This window comes from Phyllobates terribilis, unplaced genomic scaffold, assembly GCF_046119375.1.
Source record: "Phyllobates terribilis strain yellow unplaced genomic scaffold, ASM4611937v1 Scaffold_332__1_contigs__length_2088354, whole genome shotgun sequence".
Taxonomy (NCBI): Eukaryota; Metazoa; Chordata; class Amphibia; order Anura; family Dendrobatidae; genus Phyllobates; species Phyllobates terribilis.
In genome coordinates, this window is record NW_027363092.1 from 2,002,897 (window position 1) to 2,030,526 (window position 27,630).

The window sequence follows — 27,630 nt, forward strand, 5'->3', positions numbered from 1 at the left end:
ATGCACAAACAGTAATATCTCCACATTGCAAGGTGCAATTCTGAAATTTTTTGCTTTTTCCTGCTAATCCTAGCATGATAAAGAAGATTCAAAGAGAGTGAGATGCCAGCTCCTTTCATTCAGTCAGTAGCTTCAAACATTTCTGGTATATGAAAAACATGTTTTTCAATGGCAAAAATCAATGAATATTGTAAATGCACAAACAGGAATATCTCCACATTGCAAGGTGCAATTCTGAAATTTTTTGCTTTTTCCTGCTAATCCTAGCATGATAAAGAAGATTCAAAGAGAGTGAGATGCCAGCTCCTTTCATTCAGTCAGTAGCTTCAAACATTTCTGGTATATGAATAACATGATGTTTTTCAATGGCAAAAATCAATGAATATTGTAAATGCACAAACAGTAATATCTCCACATTGCAAGGTGCAATTCTGAAATTTTTTGCTTTTTCCTGCTAATCCTAGCATGATAAAGAAGATTCAAAGAGAGTGAGATGCCAGCTCCTTTCATTCAGTCAGTAGCTTCAAACATTTCTGGACGTTTTTCAAAGGCAAAAATCAATGAATATTGTAAATGCACAAACAGTAATATCTCCACATTGCAAGGTGCAATTCTGAAATTTTTTGCTTTTTCCTGTTAATCCTAGCATGATAAAGAAGATTCAAAGAGAGTGAGATGCCAGCTCCTTTCATTCAGTCAGTAGCTTGAAACATTTCTGGTATATGAAAAACATGTTTTTCAATGGCAAAAATCAATGAATATTGTAAATGCACAAACAGTAATATCTCCACATTGCAAGGTGCAATTCTGAAATTTTTTGCTTTTTCCTGCTAATCCTAGCATGATAAAGAAGATTCAAAGAGAGTGAGATGCCAGCTCCTTTCATTCAGTCAGTAGCTTCAAACATTTCTGGACGTTTTTCAATGGCAAAAATCAATGAATATTGTAAATGCACAAACAGTAATATCTCCACATCGCAAGGTGCAATTCAGAAATTTTGGGCTTTTTCCTGCTAATCCTAGCATGTTAAAGAAGATTCAAAGAGAGTGAGATGCCAGCTCCTTTCATTCAGTCAGTAGCTTCAAACATTTCTGGACGTTTTTCAATGGCAAAAATCAATGAATATTGTAAATGCACAAACAGTAATATCTCCACATTGCAAGGTGAAATTCAGAAATTTTGGGCTTTTTCCTGCTAATCCTAGCATGATAAAGAAGATTCAAAGAGAGTGAGATGCCAGCTCCTTTCATTCAGTCAGTAGCTTCAAACATTTCTGGACGTTTTTCAATGGCAAAAATCAATGAATATTGTAAATGCACAAACAGTAATATCTCCACATTGCAAGGTGAAATTCAGAAATTTTTGGCTTTTTCCTGCTAATCCTAGCATGATAAAGAAGATTCAAAGAGAGTGAGATGCCAGCTCCTTTCATTCAGTCAGTAGCTTCAAACATTTCTGGTATATGAAAAACATGTTTTTCAATGGCAAAAATCAATGAATATTGTAAATGCACAAACAGTAATATCTCCACATTGCAAGGTGCAATTCTGAAATTTTTTGCTTTTTCCTGCTAATCCTAGCATGATAAAGAAGATTCAAAGAGAGTGAGATGCCAGCTCCTTTCATTCAGTCAGTAGCTTCAAACATTTCTGGTATATGAAAAACATGTTTTTCAATGGCAAAAATCAATGAATATTGTAAATGCACAAACAGTAATATCTCCACATTGCAAGGTGCAATTCTGAAATTTTTTGCTTTTTCCTGCTAATCCTAGCATGATAAAGAAGATTCAAAGAGAGTGAGATGCCAGCTCCTTTCATTCAGTAGCTTCAAACATTTCTGGACGTTTTTCAATGGCAAAAATCAATGAATATTGTAAATGCACAAACAGTAATATCTCCACATTGCAAGGTGCAATTCTGAAATTTTTTGCTTTTTCCTGCTAATCCTAGCATGATAAAGAAGATTCAAAGAGAGTGAGATGCCAGCTCCTTTCATTCAGTCAGTAGCTTCAAACATTTCTGGACGTTTTTCAATGGCAAAAATCAATGAATATTGTAAATGCACAAACAGTAATATCTCCACATTGCAAGGTGCAATTCAGAAATTTTTGGCTTTTTCCTGCTAATCCTAGCATGATAAAGAACATTCAAAGAGAGTGAGATGCCAGCTCCTTTCATTCCGTCAGTAGCTTCAAACATTTCTGGTATATGAAAAACATGTTTTTCAATGGCAAAAATCAATGAATATTGTAAATGCACAAACAGTAATATCTCCACATTGCAAGGTGCAATTCTGAAATTTTTTGCTTTTTCCTGCTAATCCTAGCATGATAAAGAAGATTCAAAGAGAGTGAGATGCCAGCTCCTTTCATTCAGTCAGTAGCTTCAAACATTTCTGGTATATGAAAAACATGTTTTTCAATGGCAAAAATCAATGAATATTGTAAATGCACAAACAGTAATATCTCCACATTGCAAGGTGCAATTCTGAAATTTTTTACTTTTTCCTGCTAATCCTAGCATGATAAAGAAGATTCAAAGAGAGTGAGATGCCAGCTCCTTTCATTCAGTCAGTAGCTTCAAACATTTCTGGACGTTTTTCAATGGCAAAAATCAATGAATATTGTAAATGCACAAACAGTAATATCTCCACATTGCAAGGTGCAATTCTGAAATTTTTTGCTTTTTCCTGTTAATCCTAGCATGATAAAGAAGATTCAAAGAGAGTGAGATGCCAGCTCCTTTCATTTAGTCAGTAGCTTCAAACATTTCTGGTATATGAAAAACATGTTTTTCAATGGCAAAAATCAATGAATATTGTAAATGCACAAACAGTAATATCTCCACATTGCAAGGTGCAATTCTGAAATTTTTTGCTTTTTCCTGCTAATCCTAGCATGATAAAGAAGATTCAAAGAGAGTGAGATGCCAGCTCCTTTCATTCAGTCAGTAGCTTCAAACATTTCTGGTATATGAAAAACATGTTTTTCAATGGCAAAAATCAATGAATATTGTAAATGCACAAACAGGAATATCTCCACATTGCAAGGTGCAATTCTGAAATTTTTTGCTTTTTCCTGCTAATCCTAGCATGATAAAGAAGATTCAAAGAGAGTGAGATGCCAGCTCCTTTCATTCAGTCAGTAGCTTCAAACATTTCTGGTATATGAATAACATGATGTTTTTCAATGGCAAAAATCAATGAATATTGTAAATGCACAAACAGTAATATCTCCACATTGCAAGGTGCAATTCTGAAATTTTTTGCTTTTTCCTGCTAATCCTAGCATGATAAAGAAGATTCAAAGAGAGTGAGATGCCAGCTCCTTTCATTCAGTCAGTAGCTTCAAACATTTCTGGACGTTTTTCAAAGGCAAAAATCAATGAATATTGTAAATGCACAAACAGTAATATCTCCACATTGCAAGGTGCAATTCTGAAATTTTTTGCTTTTTCCTGTTAATCCTAGCATGATAAAGAAGATTCAAAGAGAGTGAGATGCCAGCTCCTTTCATTCAGTCAGTAGCTTCAAACATTTCTGGTATATGAAAAACATGTTTTTCAATGGCAAAAATCAATGAATATTGTAAATGCACAAACAGTAATATCTCCACATTGCAAGGTGCAATTCTGAAATTTTTTGCTTTTTCCTGCTAATCCTAGCATGATAAAGAAGATTCAAAGAGAGTGAGATGCCAGCTCCTTTCATTCAGTCAGTAGCTTCAAACATTTCTGGACGTTTTTCAATGGCAAAAATCAATGAATATTGTAAATGCACAAACAGTAATATCTCCACATTGCAAGGTGCAATTCTGACATTTTTTGCTTTTTCCTGTTAATCCTAGCATGATAAAGAAGATTCAAAGAGAGTGAGATGCCAGCTCCTTTCATTCAGTCAGTAGCTTGAAACATTTCTGGTATATGAAAAACATGTTTTTCAATGGCAAAAATCAATGAATATTGTAAATGCACAAACAGTAATATCTCCACATTGCAAGGTGCAATTCTGAAATTTTTTGCTTTTTCCTGCTAATCCTAGCATGATAAAGAAGATTCAAAGAGAGTGAGATGCCAGCTCCTTTCATTCAGTCAGTAGCTTCAAACATTTCTGGACGTTTTTCAATGGCAAAAATCAATGAATATTGTAAATGCACAAACAGTAATATCTCCACATCGCAAGGTGCAATTCAGAAATTTTGGGCTTTTTCCTGCTAATCCTAGCATGATAAAGAAGATTCAAAGAGAGTGAGATGCCAGCTCCTTTCATTCAGTCAGTAGCTTCAAACATTTCTGGTATATGAAAAACATGTTTTTCAATGGCAAAAATCAATGAATATTGTAAATGCACAAACAGTAATATCTCCACATTGCAAGGTGCAATTCTGAATTTTTTTGCATTTTCCTGTTAATCCTAGCATGATAAAGAAGATTCAAAGAGAGTGAGATGCCAGCTCCTTTCATTCAGTCAGTAGCTTCAAACATTTCTGGTATATGAAAAACATGTTTTTCAATGGCAAAAATCAATGAATATTGTAAATGCACAAACAGTAATATCTCCACATTGCAAGGTGCAATTCTGAAATTTTTTGCTTTTTCCTGCTAATCCTAGCATGATAAAGAAGATTCAAAGAGAGTGAGATGCCAGCTCCTTTCATTCAGTCAGTAGCTTCAAACATTTCTGGACGTTTTTCAATGGCAAAAATCAATGAATATTGTAAATGCACAAACAGTAATATCTCCACATTGCAAGGAGCAATTCTGAAATTTTTTGCTTTTTCCTGTTAATCCTAGCATGATAAAGAAGATTCAAAGAGAGTGAGATGCCAGCTCCTTTCATTCAGTCAGTAGCTTCAAACATTTCTGGTATATGAAAAACATGTTTTTCAATGGCAAAAATCAATGAATATTGTAAATGCACAAACAGTAATATCTCCACATTGCAAGGTGCAATTCTGAAATTTTTTGCTTTTTCCTGCTAATCCTAGCATGATAAAGAAGATTCAAAGAGAGTGAGATGCCAGCTCCTTTCATTCAGTCAGTAGCTTCAAACATTTCTGGTATATGAAAAACATGTTTTTCAATGGCAAAAATCAATGAATATTGTAAATGCACAAACAGTAATATCTCCACATTGCAAGGTGCAATTCTGAAATTTTTTGCTTTTTCCTGCTAATCCTAGCATGATAAAGAAGATTCAAAGAGAGTGAGATGCCAGCTCCTTTCATTCAGTCAGTAGCTTCAAACATTTCTGGACGTTTTTCAATGGCAAAAATCAATGAATATTGTAAATGCACAAACAGTAATATCTCCACATTGCAAGGTGCAATTCTGAAATTTTTTGCTTTTTCCTGATAATCCTAGCATGATAAAGAAGATTCAAAGAGAGTGAGATGCCAGCTCCTTTCATTCAGTCAGTAGCTTCAAACATTTCTGGTATATGAAAAACATGTTTTTCAATGGCAAAAATCAATGAATATTGTAAATGCACAAACAGTAATATCTCCACATTGCAAGGTGCAATTCTGAAATTTTTTGCTTTTTCCTGCTAATCCTAGCATGATAAAGAAGATTCAAAGAGAGTGAGATGCCAGCTCCTTTCATTCAGTCAGTAGCTTCAAACATTTCTGCTATATGAAAAACATGTTTTTCAATGGCAAAAATCAATGAATATTGTAAATGCACAAACAGTAATATCTCCACATTGCAAGGTGCAATTCTGAAATTTTTTGCTTTTTCCTGCTAATCCTAGCATGATAAAGAAGATTCAAAGAGAGTGAGATGCCAGCTCCTTTCATTCAGTCAGTAGCTTCAAACATTTCTGGTATATGAATAACATGATGTTTTTCAATGGCAAAAATCAATGAATATTGTAAATGCACAAACAGTAATATCTCCACATTGCAAGGTGCAATTCTGAAATTTTTTGCTTTTTCCTGCTAATCCTAGCATGATAAAGAAGATTCAAAGAGAGTGAGATGCCAGCTCCTTTCATTCCGTCAGTAGCTTCAAACATTTCTGGACGTTTTTCAATGGCAAAAATCAATGAATATTGTAAATGCACAAACAGTAATATCTCCACATTGCAAGGTGCAATTCTGAAATTTTTTGCTTTTTCCTGTTAATCCTAGCATGATAAAGAAGATTCAAAGAGAGTGAGATGCCAGCTCCTTTCATTCAGTCAGTAGCTTCAAACATTTCTGGTATATGAAAAACATGTTTTTCAATGGCAAAAATCAATGAATATTGTAAATGCACAAACAGTAATATCTCCACATTGCAAGGTGCAATTCTGAAATTTTTTACTTTTTCCTGCTAATCCTAGCATGATAAAAAAGATTCAAAGAGAGTGAGATGCCAGCTCCTTTCATTCAGTCAGTAGCTTCAAACATTTCTGGTATATGAAAAACATGTTTTTCAATGGCAAAAATCAATGAATATTGTAAATGCACAAACAGTAATATCTCCTCATTGCAAGGTGCAATTCTGAAATTTTTTGCTTTTTCCTGCTAATCCTAGCATGATAAAGAAGATTCAAAGAGAGTGAGATGCCAGCTCCTTTCATTCAGTCAGTAGCTTCAAACATTTCTGGTATATGAATAACATGATGTTTTTCAATGGCAAAAATCAATGAATATTGTAAATGCACAAACAGTAATATCTCCACATTGCAAGGTGCAATTCTGAAATTTTTTGCTTTTTCCTGCTAATCCTAGCATGATAAAGAAGATTCAAAGAGAGTGAGATGCCAGCTCCTTTCATTCAGTCAGTAGCTTCAAACATTTCTGGACGTTTTTCAATGGCAAAAATCAATGAATATTGTAAATGCACAAACAGTAATATCTCCACATTGCAAGGTGCAATTCAGAAATTTTTGGCTTTTTCCTGCTAATCCTAGCATGATAAAGAAGATTCAAAGAGAGTGAGATGCCAGCTCCTTTCATTCAGTCAGTAGCTTCATACATTTCTGGTATATGAAAAACATGTTTTTCAATGGCAAAAATCAATGAATATTGTAAATGCACAAACAGTAATATCTCCACATTGCAAGGTGCAATTCTGAAATTTTTTGCTTTTTCCTGCTAATCCTAGCATGATAAAGAAGATTCAAAGAGAGTGAGATGCCAGCTCCTTTCATTCAATCAGTAGCTTCAAACATTTCTGGATGTTTTTCAATGGCAAAAATCAATGAATATTGTAAATGCACAAACAGTAATATCTCCACATTGCAAGGTGCAATTCTGAAATTTTTTGCTTTTTCCTGTTAATCCTAGCATGATAAAGAAGATTCAAAGAGAGTGAGATGCCAGCTCCTTTCATTCAGTCAGTAGCTTCAAACATTTCTGGTATATGAAAAACATGTTTTTCAATGGCAAAAATCAATGAATATTGTAAATGCACAAACAGTAATATCGCCACATTGCAAGGTGCAATTCTGAAATTTTTTGCTTTTTCCTGCTAATCCTAGCATGATAAAGAAGATTCAAAGAGAGTGAGATGCCAGCTCCTTTCATTCAGTCAGTAGCTTCAAACATTTCTGGACGTTTTTCAATGGCAAAAATCAATGAATATTGTAAATGCACAAACAGTAATATCTCCACATTGCAAGGTGCAATTCTGAAATTTTTTGCTTTTTCCTGTTAATCCTAGCATGATAAAGAAGATTCAAAGAGAGTGAGATGCCAGCTCCTTTCATTCAGTCAGTAGCTTCAAACATTTCTGGTATATGAAAAACATGTTTTTCAATGGCAAAAATCAATGAATATTGTAAATGCACAAACAGTAATATCTCCACATTGCAAGGTGCAATTCTGAAATTTTTTGCTTTTTCCTGTTAATCCTAGCATGATAAAGAAGATTCAAAGAGAGTGAGATGCCAGCTCCTTTCATTCAGTCAGTAGCTTCAAACATTTCTGGTATATGAAAAACATGTTTTTCAATGGCAAAAATCAATGAATATTGTAAATGCACAAACAGTAATATCTCCACATTGCAAGGTGCAATTCTGAAATTTTTTGCTTTTTCCTGCTAATCCTAGCATGATAAAGAAGATTCAAAGAGAGTGAGATGCCAGCTCCTTTCATTCAGTCAGTAGCTTCAAACATTTCTGGTATATGAAAAACATGTTTTTCAATGGCAAAAATCAATGAATATTGTAAATGCACAAACAGTAATATCTCCACATTGCAAGGTGCAATTCTGAATTTTTTTGCTTTTTCCTGCTAATCCTAGCATGATAAAGAAGATTCAAAGAGAGTGAGATGCCAGCTCCTTTCATTCAGTCAGTAGCTTCAAACATTTCTGGTATATGAATAACATGATGTTTTTCAATGGCAAAAATCAATGAATATTGTAAATGCACAAACAGTAATATCTCCACATTGCAAGGTGCAATTCTGAAATTTTTTGCTTTTTCCTGCTTATCCTAGCATGATAAAGAAGATTCAAAGAGAGTGAGATGCCAGCTTCTTTCATTCAGTCAGTAGCTTCAAACATTTCTGGACGTTTTTCAATGGCAAAAATCAATGAATATTGTAAATGCACAAACAGTAATATCTCCACATTGCAAGGTGCAATTCTGAAATTTTTTGCTTTTTCCTGCTAATCCTAGCATGATAAAGAAGATTCAAAGAGAGTGAGATGCCAGCTCCTTTCATTCCGTCAGTAGCTTCAAACATTTCTGGTATATGAAAAACATGTTTTTCAATGGCAAAAATCAATGAATATTGTAAATGCACAAACAGTAATATCTCCACATTGCAAGGTGCAATTCTGAAATTTTTTGCTTTTTCCTGCTAATCCTAGCATGATAAAGAAGATTCAAAGAGAGTGAGATGCCAGCTCCTTTCATTCAGTCAGTAGCTTCAAACATTTCTGGACGTTTTTCAATGGCAAAAATCAATGAATATTGTAAATGCACAAACAGTAATATCTCCACATTGCAAGGTGCAATTCAGAAATTTTTGGCTTTTTCCTGCTAATCCTAGCATGATAAAGAAGATTCAAAGAGAGTGAGATGCCAGCTCCTTTCATTCAGTCAGTAGCTTCAAACATTTCTGGTATATGAAAAACATGTTTTTCAATGGCAAAAATCAATGAATATTGTAAATGCACAAACAGTAATATCTCCACATTGCAAGGTGCAATTCTGAAATTTTTTGCTTTTTCCTGCTAATCCTAGCATGATAAAGAAGATTCAAAGAGAGTGAGATGCCAGCTCCTTTCATTCAGTCAGTAGCTTCAAACATTTCTGGTATATGAAAAACATGTTTTTCAATGGCAAAAATCAATGAATATTGTAAATGCACAAACAGTAATATCTCCACATTGCAAGGTGCAATTCTGAAATTTTTTGCTTTTTCCTGCTAATCCTAGCATGATAAAGAAGATTCAAAGAGAGTGAGATGCCAGCTCCTTTCATTCAGTCAGTAGCTTCAAACATTTCTGGTATATGAATAACATGATGTTTTTCAATGGCAAAAATCAATGAATATTGTAAATGCACAAACAGTAATATCTCCACATTGCAAGGTGCAATTCTGAATTTTTTTGCTTTTTCCTGCTAATCCTAGCATGATAAAGAAGATTCAAAGAGAGTGAGATGCCAGCTCCTTTCATTCAGTCAGTAGCTTCAAACATTTCTGGATGTTTTTCAATGGCAAAAATCAATGAATATTGTAAATGCACAAACAGTAATATCTCCACATTGCAAGGTGCAATTCTGAAATTTTTTGCTTTTTCCTGCTAATCCTAGCATGATAAAGAAGATTCAAAGAGAATGAGATGCCAGCTCCTTTCATTCCGTCAGTAGCTTCAAACATTTCTGGTATATGAAAAACATGTTTTTCAATGGCAAAAATCAATGAATATTGTAAATGCACAAACAGTAATATCTCCACATTGCAAGGTGCAATTCTGAAATTTTTTGCTTTTTCCTGCTAATCCTAGCATGATAAAGAAGATTCAAAGAGAGTGAGATGCCAGCTCCTTTCATTCAGTCAGTAGCTTCAAACATTTCTGGACGTTTTTCAATGGCAAAAATCAATGAATATTGTAAATGCACAAACAGTAATATCTCCACATTGCAAGGTGCAATTCTGAAATTTTTTGCTTTTTCCTGCTAATCCTAGCTTGATAAAGAAGATTCAAAGAGAGTGAGATGCCAGCTCCTTTCATTCCGTCAGTAGCTTCAAACATTTCTGGTATATGAAAAACATGTTTTTCAATGGCAAAAATCAATGAATATTGAAAATGCACAAACAGTAATATCTCCACATTGCAAGGTGCAATTCTGAAATTTTTTGCTTTTTCCTGCTAATCCTAGCATGATAAAGAAGACTCAAAGAGAGTGAGATGCCAGCTCCTTTCATTCAGTCAGTAGCTTCAAACATTTCTGGACGTTTTTCAATGGCAAAAATCAATGAATATTGTAAATGCACAAACAGTAATATCTCCACATTGCAAGGTGCAATTCTGAAATTTTTTGCTTTTTCCTGCTAATCCTAGCATGATAAAGAAGATTCAAAGAGAGTGAGATGCCAGCTCCTTTCATTCAGTCAGTAGCTTCAAACATTTCTGGTATATGAAAAACATGTTTTTCAATGGCAAAAATCAATGAATATTGTAAATGCACAAACAGTAATATCTCCACATTGCAAGGTGCAATTCTGAAATTTTTTGCTTTTTCCTGCTAATCCTAGCATGATAAAGAAGATTCAAAGAGAGTGAGATGCCAGCTCCTTTCATTCAGTCAGTAGCTTCAAACATTTCTGGTATATGAAAAACATGTTTTTCAATGGCAAAAATCAATGAATATTGTAAATGCACAAACAGTAATATCTCCACATTGCAAGGTGCAATTCTGAAATTTTTTGCTTTTTCCTGCTAATCCTAGCATGATAAAGAAGATTCAAAGAGAGTGAGATGCCAGCTCCTTTCATTCAGTCAGTAGCTTCAAACATTTCTGGTATATGAATAACATGATGTTTTTCAATGGCAAAAATCAATGAATATTGTAAATGCACAAACAGTAATATCTCCACATTGCAAGGTGCAATTCTGAAATTTTTTGCTTTTTCCTGCTAATCCTAGCATGATAAAGAAGATTCAAAGAGAGTGAGATGCCAGCTCCTTTCATTCAGTCAGTAGCTTCAAACATTTCTGGACGTTTTTCAATGGCAAAAATCAATGAATATTGTAAATGCACAAACAGTAATATCTCCACATTGCAAGGTGCAATTCTGAAATTTTTTGCTTTTTCCTGCTAATCCTAGCATGATAAAGAAGATTCAAAGAGAGTGAGATGCCAGCTCCTTTCATTCCGTCAGTAGCTTCAAACATTTCTGGTATATGAAAAACATGTTTTTCAATGGCAAAAATCAATGAATATTGTAAATGCACAAACAGTAATATCTCCACATTGCAAGGTGCAATTCTGAAATTTTTTGCTTTTTCTGCTAATCCTAGCATGATAAAGAAGATTCAAAGAGAGTGAGATGCCAGCTCCTTTCATTCAGTCAGTAGCTTCAAACATTTCTGGACGTTTTTCAATGGCAAAAATCAATGAATATTGTAAATGCACAAACAGTAATATCTCCACATTGCAAGGTGCAATTCTGAAATTTTTTGCTTTTTCCTGTTAATCCTAGCATGATAAAGAAGATTCAAAGAGAGTGAGATGCCAGCTCCTTTCATTCAGTCAGTAGCTTCAAACATTTCTGGTATATGAAAAACATGTTTTTCTATGGCAAAAATCAATGAATATTGTAAATGCACAAACAGTAATATCTCCACATTGCAAGGTGCAATTCTGAAATTTTTTGCTTTTTCCTGCTAATCCTAGCATGATAAAGAAGATTCAAAGAGAGTGAGATGCCAGCTCCTTTCATTCAGTCAGTAGCTTCAAACATTTCTGGACGTTTTTCAATGGCAAAAATCAATGAATATTGTAAATGCACAAACAGTAATATCTCCACATTGCAAGGTGCAATTCTGAAATTTTTTGTTTTTTCCTGTTAATCCTAGCATGATAAAGAAGATTCAAAGAGAGTGAGATGCCAGCTCCTTTCATTCAGTCAGTAGCTTCAAACATTTCTGGTATATGAAAAACATGTTTTTCAATGGCAAAAATCAATGAATATTGTAAATGCACAAACAGTAATATCTCCACATTGCAAGGTGCAATTCTGAAATTTTTTGCTTTTTCCTGCTAATCCTAGCATGATAAAGAAGATTCAAAGAGAGTGAGATGCCAGCTCCTTTCATTCAGTCAGTAGCTTCAAACATTTCTGGTATATGAATAACATGATGTTTTTCAATGGCAAAAATCAATGAATATTGTAAATGCACAAACAGTAATATCTCCACATTGCAAGGTGCAATTCTGAAATTTTTTGCTTTTTCCTGCTAATCCTAGCATGATAAAGAAGATTCAAAGAGAGTGAGATGCCAGCTCCTTTCATTCAGTCAGTAGCTTCAAACATTTCTGGACGTTTTTCAATGGCAAAAATCAATGAATATTGTAAATGCACAAACAGGAATATCTCCACATTGCAAGGTGCAATTCTGAAATTTTTTACTTTTTCCTGCTAATCCTAGCATGATAAAGAAGATTCAAAGAGAGTGAGATGCCAGCTCCTTTCATTCCGTCAGTAGCTTCAAACATTTCTGGTATATGAAAAACATGTTTTTCAATGGCAAAAATCAATGAATATTGTAAATGCACAAACAGTAATATCTCCACATTGCAAGGTGCAATTCTGAAATTTTTTGCTTTTTCCTGCTAATCCTAGCATGATAAAGAAGATTCAAAGAGAGTGAGATGCCAGCTCCTTTCATTCAATCAGTAGCTTCAAACATTTCTGGATGTTTTTCAATGGCAAAAATCAATGAATATTGTAAATGCACAAACAGTAATATCTCCACATTGCAAGGTGCAATTCTGAAATTTTTTGCTTTTTCCTGTTAATCCTAGCATGATAAAGAAGATTCAAAGAGAGTGAGATGCCAGCTCCTTTCATTCAGTCAGTAGCTTCAAACATTTCTGGTATATGAAAAACATGTTTTTCAATGGCAAAAATCAATGAATATTGTAAATGCACAAACAGTAATATCGCCACATTGCAAGGTGCAATTCTGAAATTTTTTGCTTTTTCCTGCTAATCCTAGCATGATAAAGAAGATTCAAAGAGAGTGAGATGCCAGCTCCTTTCATTCAGTCAGTAGCTTCAAACATTTCTGGACGTTTTTCAATGGCAAAAATCAATGAATATTGTAAATGCACAAACAGTAATATCTCCACATTGCAAGGTGCAATTCTGAAATTTTTTGCTTTTTCCTGTTAATCCTAGCATGATAAAGAAGATTCAAAGAGAGTGAGATGCCAGCTCCTTTCATTCAGTCAGTAGCTTCAAACATTTCTGGTATATGAAAAACATGTTTTTCAATGGCAAAAATCAATGAATATTGTAAATGCACAAACAGTAATATCTCCACATTGCAAGGTGCAATTCTGAAATTTTTTGCTTTTTCCTGTTAATCCTAGCATGATAAAGAAGATTCAAAGAGAGTGAGATGCCAGCTCCTTTCATTCAGTCAGTAGCTTCAAACATTTCTGGTATATGAAAAACATGTTTTTCAATGGCAAAAATCAATGAATATTGTAAATGCACAAACAGTAATATCTCCACATTGCAAGGTGCAATTCTGAAATTTTTTGCTTTTTCCTGCTAATCCTAGCATGATAAAGAAGATTCAAAGAGAGTGAGATGCCAGCTCCTTTCATTCAGTCAGTAGCTTCAAACATTTCTGGTATATGAAAAACATGTTTTTCAATGGCAAAAATCAATGAATATTGTAAATGCACAAACAGTAATATCTCCACATTGCAAGGTGCAATTCTGAATTTTTTTGCTTTTTCCTGCTAATCCTAGCATGATAAAGAAGATTCAAAGAGAGTGAGATGCCAGCTCCTTTCATTCAGTCAGTAGCTTCAAACATTTCTGGTATATGAATAACATGATGTTTTTCAATGGCAAAAATCAATGAATATTGTAAATGCACAAACAGTAATATCTCCACATTGCAAGGTGCAATTCTGAAATTTTTTGCTTTTTCCTGCTTATCCTAGCATGATAAAGAAGATTCAAAGAGAGTGAGATGCCAGCTCCTTTCATTCAGTCAGTAGCTTCAAACATTTCTGGACGTTTTTCAATGGCAAAAATCAATGAATATTGTAAATGCACAAACAGTAATATCTCCACATTGCAAGGTGCAATTCTGAAATTTTTTGCTTTTTCCTGCTAATCCTAGCATGATAAAGAAGATTCAAAGAGAGTGAGATGCCAGCTCCTTTCATTCCGTCAGTAGCTTCAAACATTTCTGGTATATGAAAAACATGTTTTTCAATGGCAAAAATCAATGAATATTGTAAATGCACAAACAGTAATATCTCCACATTGCAAGGTGCAATTCTGAAATTTTTTGCTTTTTCCTGCTAATCCTAGCATGATAAAGAAGATTCAAAGAGAGTGAGATGCCAGCTCCTTTCATTCAGTCAGTAGCTTCAAACATTTCTGGACGTTTTTCAATGGCAAAAATCAATGAATATTGTAAATGCACAAACAGTAATATCTCCACATTGCAAGGTGCAATTCAGAAATTTTTGGCTTTTTCCTGCTAATCCTAGCATGATAAAGAAGATTCAAAGAGAGTGAGATGCCAGCTCCTTTCATTCAGTCAGTAGCTTCAAACATTTCTGGTATATGAAAAACATGTTTTTCAATGGCAAAAATCAATGAATATTGTAAATGCACAAACAGTAATATCTCCACATTGCAAGGTGCAATTCTGAAATTTTTTGCTTTTTCCTGCTAATCCTAGCATGATAAAGAAGATTCAAAGAGAGTGAGATGCCAGCTCCTTTCATTCAGTCAGTAGCTTCAAACATTTCTGGTATATGAAAAACATGTTTTTCAATGGCAAAAATCAATGAATATTGTAAATGCACAAACAGTAATATCTCCACATTGCAAGGTGCAATTCTGAAATTTTTTGCTTTTTCCTGCTAATCCTAGCATGATAAAGAAGATTCAAAGAGAGTGAGATGCCAGCTCCTTTCATTCAGTCAGTAGCTTCAAACATTTCTGGTATATGAATAACATGATGTTTTTCAATGGCAAAAATCAATGAATATTGTAAATGCACAAACAGTAATATCTCCACATTGCAAGGTGCAATTCTGAATTTTTTTGCTTTTTCCTGCTAATCCTAGCATGATAAAGAAGATTCAAAGAGAGTGAGATGCCAGCTCCTTTCATTCAGTCAGTAGCTTCAAACATTTCTGGATGTTTTTCAATGGCAAAAATCAATGAATATTGTAAATGCACAAACAGTAATATCTCCACATTGCAAGGTGCAATTCTGAAATTTTTTGCTTTTTCCTGCTAATCCTAGCATGATAAAGAAGATTCAAAGAGAATGAGATGCCAGCTCCTTTCATTCCGTCAGTAGCTTCAAACATTTCTGGTATATGAAAAACATGTTTTTCAATGGCAAAAATCAATGAATATTGTAAATGCACAAACAGTAATATCTCCACATTGCAAGGTGCAATTCTGAAATTTTTTGCTTTTTCCTGCTAATCCTAGCATGATAAAGAAGATTCAAAGAGAGTGAGATGCCAGCTCCTTTCATTCAGTCAGTAGCTTCAAACATTTCTGGACGTTTTTCAATGGCAAAAATCAATGAATATTGTAAATGCACAAACAGTAATATCTCCACATTGCAAGGTGCAATTCTGAAATTTTTTGCTTTTTCCTGCTAATCCTAGCTTGATAAAGAAGATTCAAAGAGAGTGAGATGCCAGCTCCTTTCATTCCGTCAGTAGCTTCAAACATTTCTGGTATATGAAAAACATGTTTTTCAATGGCAAAAATCAATGAATATTGAAAATGCACAAACAGTAATATCTCCACATTGCAAGGTGCAATTCTGAAATTTTTTGCTTTTTCCTGCTAATCCTAGCATGATAAAGAAGACTCAAAGAGAGTGAGATGCCAGCTCCTTTCATTCAGTCAGTAGCTTCAAACATTTCTGGACGTTTTTCAATGGCAAAAATCAATGAATATTGTAAATGCACAAACAGTAATATCTCCACATTGCAAGGTGCAATTCTGAAATTTTTTGCTTTTTCCTGCTAATCCTAGCATGATAAAGAAGATTCAAAGAGAGTGAGATGCCAGCTCCTTTCATTCAGTCAGTAGCTTCAAACATTTCTGGTATATGAAAAACATGTTTTTCAATGGCAAAAATCAATGAATATTGTAAATGCACAAACAGTAATATCTCCACATTGCAAGGTGCAATTCTGAAATTTTTTGCTTTTTCCTGCTAATCCTAGCATGATAAAGAAGATTCAAAGAGAGTGAGATGCCAGCTCCTTTCATTCAGTCAGTAGCTTCAAACATTTCTGGTATATGAAAAACATGTTTTTCAATGGCAAAAATCAATGAATATTGTAAATGCACAAACAGTAATATCTCCACATTGCAAGGTGCAATTCTGAAATTTTTTGCTTTTTCCTGCTAATCCTAGCATGATAAAGAAGATTCAAAGAGAGTGAGATGCCAGCTCCTTTCATTCAGTCAGTAGCTTCAAACATTTCTGGTATATGAATAACATGATGTTTTTCAATGGCAAAAATCAATGAATATTGTAAATGCACAAACAGTAATATCTCCACATTGCAAGGTGCAATTCTGAAATTTTTTGCTTTTTCCTGCTAATCCTAGCATGATAAAGAAGATTCAAAGAGAGTGAGATGCCAGCTCCTTTCATTCAGTCAGTAGCTTCAAACATTTCTGGACGTTTTTCAATGGCAAAAATCAATGAATATTGTAAATGCACAAACAGTAATATCTCCACATTGCAAGGTGCAATTCTGAAATTTTTTGCTTTTTCCTGCTAATCCTAGCATGATAAAGAAGATTCAAAGAGAGTGAGATGCCAGCTCCTTTCATTCCGTCAGTAGCTTCAAACATTTCTGGTATATGAAAAACATGTTTTTCAATGGCAAAAATCAATGAATATTGTAAATGCACAAACAGTAATATCTCCACATTGCAAGGTGCAATTCTGAAATTTTTTGCTTTTTCTGCTAATCCTAGCATGATAAAGAAGATTCAAAGAGAGTGAGATGCCAGCTCCTTTCATTCAGTCAGTAGCTTCAAACATTTCTGGACGTTTTTCAATGGCAAAAATCAATGAATATTGTAAATGCACAAACAGTAATATCTCCACATTGCAAGGTGCAATTCTGAAATTTTTTGCTTTTTCCTGTTAATCCTAGCATGATAAAGAAGATTCAAAGAGAGTGAGATGCCAGCTCCTTTCATTCAGTCAGTAGCTTCAAACATTTCTGGTATATGAAAAACATGTTTTTCTATGGCAAAAATCAATGAATATTGTAAATGCACAAACAGTAATATCTCCACATTGCAAGGTGCAATTCTGAAATTTTTTGCTTTTTCCTGCTAATCCTAGCATGATAAAGAAGATTCAAAGAGAGTGAGATGCCAGCTCCTTTCATTCAGTCAGTAGCTTCAAACATTTCTGGACGTTTTTCAATGGCAAAAATCAATGAATATTGTAAATGCACAAACAGTAATATCTCCACATTGCAAGGTGCAATTCTGAAATTTTTTGTTTTTTCCTGTTAATCCTAGCATGATAAAGAAGATTCAAAGAGAGTGAGATGCCAGCTCCTTTCATTCAGTCAGTAGCTTCAAACATTTCTGGTATATGAAAAACATGTTTTTCAATGGCAAAAATCAATGAATATTGTAAATGCACAAACAGTAATATCTCCACATTGCAAGGTGCAATTCTGAAATTTTTTGCTTTTTCCTGCTAATCCTAGCATGATAAAGAAGATTCAAAGAGAGTGAGATGCCAGCTCCTTTCATTCAGTCAGTAGCTTCAAACATTTCTGGTATATGAAAAACATGTTTTTCAATGGCAAAAATCAATGAATATTCTAAATGCACAAACAGTAATATCTCCACATTGCAAGGTGCAATTCTGAAATTTTTTGCTTTTTCCTGCTAATCCTAGCATGATAAAGAAGATTCAAAGAGAGTGAGATGCCAGCTCCTTTCATTCAGTCAGTAGCTTCAAACATTTCTGGTATATGAAAAACATGTTTTTCAATGGCAAAAATCAATGAATATTGTAAATGCACAAACAGTAATATCTCCACATTGCAAGGTGCAATTCTGAAATTTTTTGCTTTTTCCTGCTAATCCTAGCATGATAAAGAAGATTCAAAGAGAGTGAGATGCCAGCTCCTTTCATTCAGTCAGTAGCTTCAAACATTTCTGGTATATGAATAACATGATGTTTTTCAATGGCAAAAATCAATGAATATTGTAAATGCACAAACAGTAATATCTCCACATTGCAAGGTGCAATTCTGAAATTTTTTGCTTTTTCCTGCTAATCCTAGCATGATAAAGAAGATTCAAAGAGAGTGAGATGCCAGCTCCTTTCATTCAGTCAGTAGCTTCAAACATTTCTGGACGTTTTTCAATGGCAAAAATCAATGAATATTGTAAATGCACAAACAGGAATATCTCCACATTGCAAGGTGCAATTCTGAAATTTTTTACTTTTTCCTGCTAATCCTAGCATGATAAAGAAGATTCAAAGAGAGTGAGATGCCAGCTCCTTTCATTCCGTCAGTAGCTTCAAACATTTCTGGTATATGAAAAACATGTTTTTCAATGGCAAAAATCAATGAATATTGTAAATGCACAAACAGTAATATCTCCACATTGCAAGGTGCAATTCTGAAATTTTTTGCTTTTTCTGCTAATCCTAGCATGATAAAGAAGATTCAAAGAGAGTGAGATGCCAGCTCCTTTCATTCAGTCAGTAGCTTCAAACATTTCTGGACGTTTTTCAATGGCAAAAATCAATGAATATTGTAAATGCACAAACAGTAATATCTCCACATTGCAAGGTGCAATTCTGAAATTTTTTGCTTTTTCCTGCTAATCCTAGCATGATAAAGAAGATTCAAAGAGAGTGAGATGCCAGCTCCTTTCATTCAGTCAGTAGCTTCAAACATTTCTGGTATATGAATAACATGATGTTTTTCAATGGCAAAAATCAATGAATATTGTAAATGCACAAACAGTAATATCTCCACATTGCAAGGTGCAATTCTGAAATTTTTTGCTTTTTCCTGCTAATCCTAGCATGATAAAGAAGATTCAAAGAGAGTGAGATGCCAGCTCCTTTCATTCAGTCAGTAGCTTCAAACATTTCTGGACGTTTTTCAATGGCAAAAATCAATGAATATTGTAAATGCACAAACAGTAATATCTCCACATTGCAAGGTGCAATTCTGAAATTTTTTGCTTTTTCCTGTTAATCCTAGCATGATAAAGAAGATTCAAAGAGAGTGAGATGCCAGCTCCTTTCATTCAGTCAGTAGCTTCAAACATTTCTGGTATATGAAAAACATGTTTTTCAATGGCAAAAATCAATGAATATTGTAAATGCACAAACAGTAATATCTCCACATTGCAAGGTGCAATTCTGAAATTTTTTGCTTTTTCCTGCTAATCCTAGCATGATAAAGAAGATTCAAAGAGAGTGAGATGCCAGCTCCTTTCATTCAGTCAGTAGCTTCAAACATTTCTGGATGTTTTTCAATGGCAAAAATCAATGAATATTGTAAATGCACAAACAGTAATATCTCCACATTGCAAGGTGCAATTCTGAAATTTTTTGTTTTTTCCTGTTAATCCTAGCATGATAAAGAAGATTCAAAGAGAGTGAGATGCCAGCTCCTTTTATTCAGTCAGTAGCTTCAAACATTTCTGGTATATGAAAAACATGTTTTTCAATGGCAAAAATCAATGAATATTGTAAATGCACAAACAGTAATATCTCCACATTGCAAGGTGCAATTCTGAAATTTTTTGCTTTTTCCTGCTAATCCTAGCATGATAAAGAAGATTCAAAGAGAGTGAGATGCCAGCTCCTTTCATTCAGTCAGTAGCTTCAAACATTTCTGGTATATGAAAAACATGTTTTTCAATGGCAAAAATCAATGAATATTGTAAATGCACAAACAGTAATATCTCCACATTGCAAGGTGCAATTCTGAAATTTTTTGCTTTTTCTGCTAATCCTAGCATGATAAAGAAGATTCAAAGAGAGTGAGATGCCAGCTCCTTTCATTCAGTCAGTAGCTTCAAACATTTCTGGACGTTTTTCAATGGCAAAAATCAATGAATATTGTAAATGCACAAACAGTAATATCTCCACATTGCAAGGTGCAATTCTGAAATTTTTTGCTTTTTCCTGTTAATCCTAGCATGATAAAGAAGATTCAAAGAGAGTGAGATGCCAGCTCCTTTCATTCAGTCAGTAGCTTCAAACATTTCTGGTATATGAAAAACATGTTTTTCAATGGCAAAAATCAATGAATATTGTAAATGCACAAACAGTAATATCTCCACATTGCAAGGTGCAATTCTGAAATTTTTTGCTTTTTCCTGCTAATCCTAGCATGATAAAGAAGATTCAAAGAGAGTGAGATGCCAGCTCCTTTCATTCAGTCAGTAGCTTCAAACATTTCTGGACGTTTTTCAATGGCAAAAATCAATGAATATTGTAAATGCACAAACAGTAATATCTCCACATTGCAAGGTGCAATTCTGAAATTTTTTGTTTTTTCCTGTTAATCCTAGCATGATAAAGAAGATTCAAAGAGAGTGAGATGCCAGCTCCTTTCATTCAGTCAGTAGCTTCAAACATTTCTGGTATATGAAAAACATGTTTTTCAATGGCAAAAATCAATGAATATTGTAAATGCACAAACAGTAATATCTCCACATTGCAAGGTGCAATTCTGAAATTTTTTGCTTTTTCCTGCTAATCCTAGCATGATAAAGAAGATTCAAAGAGAGTGAGATGCCAGCTCCTTTCATTCAGTCAGTAGCTTCAAACATTTCTGGTATATGAAAAACATGTTTTTCAATGGCAAAAATCAATGAATATTGTAAATGCACAAACAGTAATATCTCCACATTGCAAGGTGCAATTCTGAAATTTTTTGCTTTTTCCTGCTAATCCTAGCATGATAAAGAAGATTCAAAGAGAGTGAGATGCCAGCTCCTTTCATTCAGTCAGTAGCTTCAAACATTTCTGGTATATGAAAAACATGTTTTTCAATGGCAAAAATCAATGAATATTGTAAATGCACAAACAGTAATATCTCCACATTGCAAGGTGCAATTCTGAAATTTTTTGCTTTTTCCTGCTAATCCTAGCATGATAAAGAAGATTCAAAGAGAGTGAGATGCCAGCTCCTTTCATTCAGTCAGTAGCTTCAAACATTTCTGGTATATGAATAACATGATGTTTTTCAATGGCAAAAATCAATGAATATTGTAAATGCACAAACAGTAATATCTCCACATTGCAAGGTGCAATTCTGAAATTTTTTGCTTTTTCCTGCTAATCCTAGCATGATAAAGAAGATTCAAAGAGAGTGAGATGCCAGCTCCTTTCATTCAGTCAGTAGCTTCAAACATTTCTGGACGTTTTTCAATGGCAAAAATCAATGAATATTGTAAATGCACAAACAGGAATATCTCCACATTGCAAGGTGCAATTCTGAAATTTTTTGCTTTTTCCTGCTAATCCTAGCATGATAAAGAAGATTCAAAGAGAGTGAGATGCCAGCTCCTTTCATTCCGTCAGTAGCTTCAAACATTTCTGGTATATGAAAAACATGTTTTTCAATGGCAAAAATCAATGAATATTGTAAATGCACAAACAGTAATATCTCCACATTGCAAGGTGCAATTCTGAAATTTTTTGCTTTTTCTGCTAATCCTAGCATGATAAAGAAGATTCAAAGAGAGTGAGATGCCAGCTCCTTTCATTCAGTCAGTAGCTTCAAACATTTCTGGACGTTTTTCAATGGCAAAAATCAATGAATATTGTAAATGCACAAACAGTAATATCTCCACATTGCAAGGTGCAATTCTGAAATTTTTTGCTTTTTCCTGCTAATCCTAGCATGATAAAGAAGATTCAAAGAGAGTGAGATGCCAGCTCCTTTCATTCAGTCAGTAGCTTCAAACATTTCTGGTATATGAATAACATGATGTTTTTCAATGGCAAAAATCAATGAATATTGTAAATGCACAAACAGTAATATCTCCACATTGCAAGGTGCAATTCTGAAATTTTTTGCTTTTTCCTGCTAATCCTAGCATGATAAAGAAGATTCAAAGAGAGTGAGATGCCAGCTCCTTTCATTCAGTCAGTAGCTTCAAACATTTCTGGACGTTTTTCAATGGCAAAAATCAATGAATATTGTAAATGCACAAACAGTAATATCTCCACATTGCAAGGTGCAATTCTGAAATTTTTTGCTTTTTCCTGTTAATCCTAGCATGATAAAGAAGATTCAAAGAGAGTGAGATGCCAGCTCCTTTCATTCAGTCAGTAGCTTCAAACATTTCTGGTATATGAAAAACATGTTTTTCAATGGCAAAAATCAATGAATATTGTAAATGCACAAACAGTAATATCTCCACATTGCAAGGTGCAATTCTGAAATTTTTTGCTTTTTCCTGCTAATCCTAGCATGATAAAGAAGATTCAAAGAGAGTGAGATGCCAGCTCCTTTCATTCAGTCAGTAGCTTCAAACATTTCTGGACGTTTTTCAATGGCAAAAATCAATGAATATTGTAAATGCACAAACAGTAATATCTCCACATTGCAAGGTGCAATTCTGAAATTTTTTGTTTTTTCCTGTTAATCCTAGCATGATAAAGAAGATTCAAAGAGAGTGAGATGCCAGCTCCTTTTATTCAGTCAGTAGCTTCAAACATTTCTGGTATATGAAAAACATGTTTTTCAATGGCAAAAATCAATGAATATTGTAAATGCACAAACAGTAATATCTCCACATTGCAAGGTGCAATTCTGAAATTTTTTGCTTTTTCCTGCTAATCCTAGCTTGATAAAGAAGATTCAAAGAGAGTGAGATGCCAGCTCCTTTCATTCAGTCAGTAGCTTCAAACATTTCTGGTATATGAAAAACATGTTTTTCAATGGCAAAAATCAATGAATATTGTAAATGCACAAACAGTAATATCTCCACATTGCAAGGTGCAATTCTGAAATTTTTTGCTTTTTCCTGCTAATCCTAGCATGATAAAGAAGATTCAAAGAGAGTGAGATGCCAGCTCCTTTCATTCAGTCAGTAGCTTCAAACATTTCTGGATGTTTTTCAATGGCAAAAATCAATGAATATTGTAAATGCACAAACAGTAATATCTCCACATTGCAAGGTGCAATTCTGAAATTTTTTGCTTTTTCCTGCTAATCCTAGCATGATAAAGAAGATTCAAAGAGAGTGAGATGCCAGCTCCTTTCATTCCGTCAGTAGCTTCAAACATTTCTGGTATATGAAAAACATGTTTTTCAATGGCAAAAATCAATGAATATTGTAAATGCACAAACAGTAATATCTCCACATTGCAAGGTGCAATTCTGAAATTTTTTGCTTTTTCCTGCTAATCCTAGCATGATAAAGAAGATTCAAAGAGAGTGAGATGCCAGCTCCTTTCATTCAGTCAGTAGCTTCAAACATTTCTGGACGTTTTTCAATGGCAAAAATCAATGAATATTGTAAATGCACAAACAAGAATATCTCCACATTGCAAGGTGCAATTCTGAAATTTTTTGCTTTTTCCTGCTAATCCTAGCATGATAAAGAAGATTCAAAGAGAGTGAGATGCCAGCTCCTTTCATTCCGTCAGTAGCTTCAAACATTTCTGGTATATGAAAAACATGTTTTTCAATGGCAAAAATCAATGAATATTGTAAATGCACAAACAGTAATATCTCCACATTGCAAGGTGCAATTCTGAAATTTTTTGCTTTTTCTGCTAATCCTAGCATGATAAAGAAGATTCAAAGAGAGTGAGATGCCAGCTCCTTTCATTCAGTCAGTAGCTTCAAACATTTCTGGACGTTTTTCAATGGCAAAAATCAATGAATATTGTAAATGCACAAACAGTAATATCTCCACATTGCAAGGTGCAATTCTGAAATTTTTTGCTTTTTCCTGCTAATCCTAGCATGATAAAGAAGATTCAAAGAGAGTGAGATGCCAGCTCCTTTCATTCAGTCAGTAGCTTCAAACATTTCTGGTATATGAATAACATGATGTTTTTCAATGGCAAAAATCAATGAATATTGTAAATGCACAAACAGTAATATCTCCACATTGCAAGGTGCAATTCTGAAATTTTTTGCTTTTTCCTGCTAATCCTAGCATGATAAAGAAGATTCAAAGAGAGTGAGATGCCAGCTCCTTTCATTCAGTCAGTAGCTTCAAACATTTCTGGACGTTTTTCAATGGCAAAAATCAATGAATATTGTAAATGCACAAACAGTAATATCTCCACATTGCAAGGTGCAATTCTGAAATTTTTTGCTTTTTCCTGTTAATCCTAGCATGATAAAGAAGATTCAAAGAGAGTGAGATGCCAGCTCCTTTCATTCAGTCAGTAGCTTCAAACATTTCTGGTATATGAAAAACATGTTTTTCAATGGCAAAAATCAATGAATATTGTAAATGCACAAACAGTAATATCTCCACATTGCAAGGTGCAATTCTGAAATTTTTTGCTTTTTCCTGCTAATCCTAGCATGATAAAGAAGATTCAAAGAGAGTGAGATGCCAGCTCCTTTCATTCAGTCAGTAGCTTCAAACATTTCTGGACGTTTTTCAATGGCAAAAATCAATGAATATTGTAAATGCACAAACAGTAATATCTCCACATTGCAAGGTGCAATTCTGAAATTTTTTGTTTTTTCCTGTTAATCCTAGCATGATAAAGAAGATTCAAAGAGAGTGAGATGCCAGCTCCTTTTATTCAGTCAGTAGCTTCAAACATTTCTGGTATATGAAAAACATGTTTTTCAATGGCAAAAATCAATGAATATTGTAAATGCACAAACAGTAATATCTCCACATTGCAAGGTGCAATTCTGAAATTTTTTGCTTTTTCCTGCTAATCCTAGCATGATAAAGAAGATTCAAAGAGAGTGAGATGCCAGCTCCTTTCATTCAGTCAGTAGCTTCAAACATTTCTGGTATATGAAAAACATGTTTTTCAATGGCAAAAATCAATGAATATTGTAAATGCACAAACAGTAATATCTCCACATTGCAAGGTGCAATTCTGAAATTTTTTGCTTTTTCCTGCTAATCCTAGCATGATAAAGAAGATTCAAAGAGAGTGAGATGCCAGCTCCTTTCATTCAGTCAGTAGCTTCAAACATTTCTGGTATATCAAAAACATGTTTTTCAATGGCAAAAATCAATGAATATTGTAAATGCACAAACAGTAATATATCCACATTGCAAGGTGCAATTCTGAAATTTTTTGCTTTTTCCTGCTAATCCTAGCATGATAAAGAAGATTCAAAGAGAGTGAGATGCCAGCTCCTTTCATTCAGTCAGTAGCTTCAAACATTTCTGGTATATGAATAACATGATGTTTTTCAATGGCAAAAATCAATGAATATTGTAAATGCACAAACAGTAATATCTCCACATTGCAAGGTGCAATTCTGAAATTTTTTGCTTTTTCCTGCTAATCCTAGCATGATAAAGAAGATTCAAAGAGAGTGAGATGCCAGCTCCTTTCATTCAGTCAGTAGCTTCAAACATTTCTGGACGTTTTTCAATGGCAAAAATCAATGAATATTGTAAATGCACAAACAGTAATATCTCCACATTGCAAGGTGCAATTCTGAAATTTTTTGCTTTTTCCTGTTAATCCTAGCATGATAAAGAAGATTCAAAGAGAGTGAGATGCCAGCTCCTTTCATTCAGTCAGTAGCTTCAAACATTTCTGGTATATGAAAAACATGTTTTTCAATGGCAAAAATCAATGAATATTGTAAATGCACAAACAGTAATATCTCCACATTGCAAGGTGCAATTCTGAAATTTTTTACTTTTTCCTGCTAATCCTAGCATGATAAAGAAGATTCAAAGAGAGTGAGATGCCAGCTCCTTTCATTCAGTCAGTAGCTTCAAACATTTCTGGACGTTTTTCAATGGCAAAAATCAATGAATATTGTAAATGCACAAACAGTAATATCTCCACATTGCAAGGTGCAATTCTGAAATTTTTTGCTTTTTCCTGCTAATCCTAGCATGATAAAGAAGATTCAAAGAGAGTGAGATGCCAGCTCCTTTCATTCAGTCAGTAGCTTCAAACATTTCTGGACGTTTTTCAATGGCAAAAATCAATGAATATTGTAAATGCACAAACAGTAATATCTCCACATTGCAAGGTGCAATTCTGAATTTTTTTTTTTTTCCTGTTAATCCTAGCATGATAAAGAAGATTCAAAGAGAGTGAGATGCCAGCTCCTTTCATTCAGTCAGTAGCTTCAAACATTTCTGGTATATGAAAAACATGTTTTTCAATGGCAAAAATCAATGAATATTGTAAATGCACAAACAGTAATATCTCCACATTGCAAGGTGCAATTCTGAAATTTTTTGCTTTTTCCTGCTAATCCTAGCATGATAAAGAAGATTCAAAGAGAGTGAGATGCCAGCTCCTTTCATTCAGTCAGTAGCTTCAAACATTTCTGGTATATGAAAAACATGTTTTTCAATGGCAAAAATCAATGAATATTGTAAATGCACAAACAGTAATATCTCCACATTGCAAGGTGCAATTCTGAAATTTTTTGCTTTTTCCTGCTAATCCTAGCATGATAAAGAAGATTCAAAGAGAGTGAGATGCCAGCTCCTTTCATTCAGTCAGTAGCTTCAAACATTTCTGGTATATGAAAAACATGTTTTTCAATGGCAAAAATCAATGAATATTGTAAATGCACAAACAGTAATATCTCCACATTGCAAGGTGCAATTCTGAAATTTTTTGCTTTTTCCTGCTAATCCTAGCATGATAAAGAAGATTCAAAGAGAGTGAGATGCCAGCTCCTTTCATTCAGTCAGTAGCTTCAAACATTTCTGGTATATGAAAAACATGTTTTTCAATGGCAAAAATCAATGAATATTGTAAATGCACAAACAGTAATATCTCCACATTGCAAGGTGCAATTCTGAAATTTTTTGCTTTTTCCTGCTAATCCTAGCATGATAAAGAAGATTCAAAGAGAGTGAGATGCCAGCTCCTTTCATTCAGTCAGTAGCTTCAAACATTTCTGGTATATGAAAAACATGTTTTTCAATGGCAAAAATCAATGAATATTGTAAATGCACAAACAGTAATATCTCCACATTGCAAGGTGCAATTCTGAAATTTTTTGCTTTTTCCTGCTAATCCTAGCATGATAAAGAAGATTCAAAGAGAGTGAGATGCCAGCTCCTTTTATTCAGTCAGTAGCTTCAAACATTTCTGGTATATGAATAACATGATGTTTTTCAATGGCAAAAATCAATGAATATTGTAAATGCACAAACAGTAATATCTCCACATTGCAAGGTGCAATTCTGAAATTTTTTGCTTTTTCCTGCTAATCCTAGCATGATAAAGAAGATTCAAA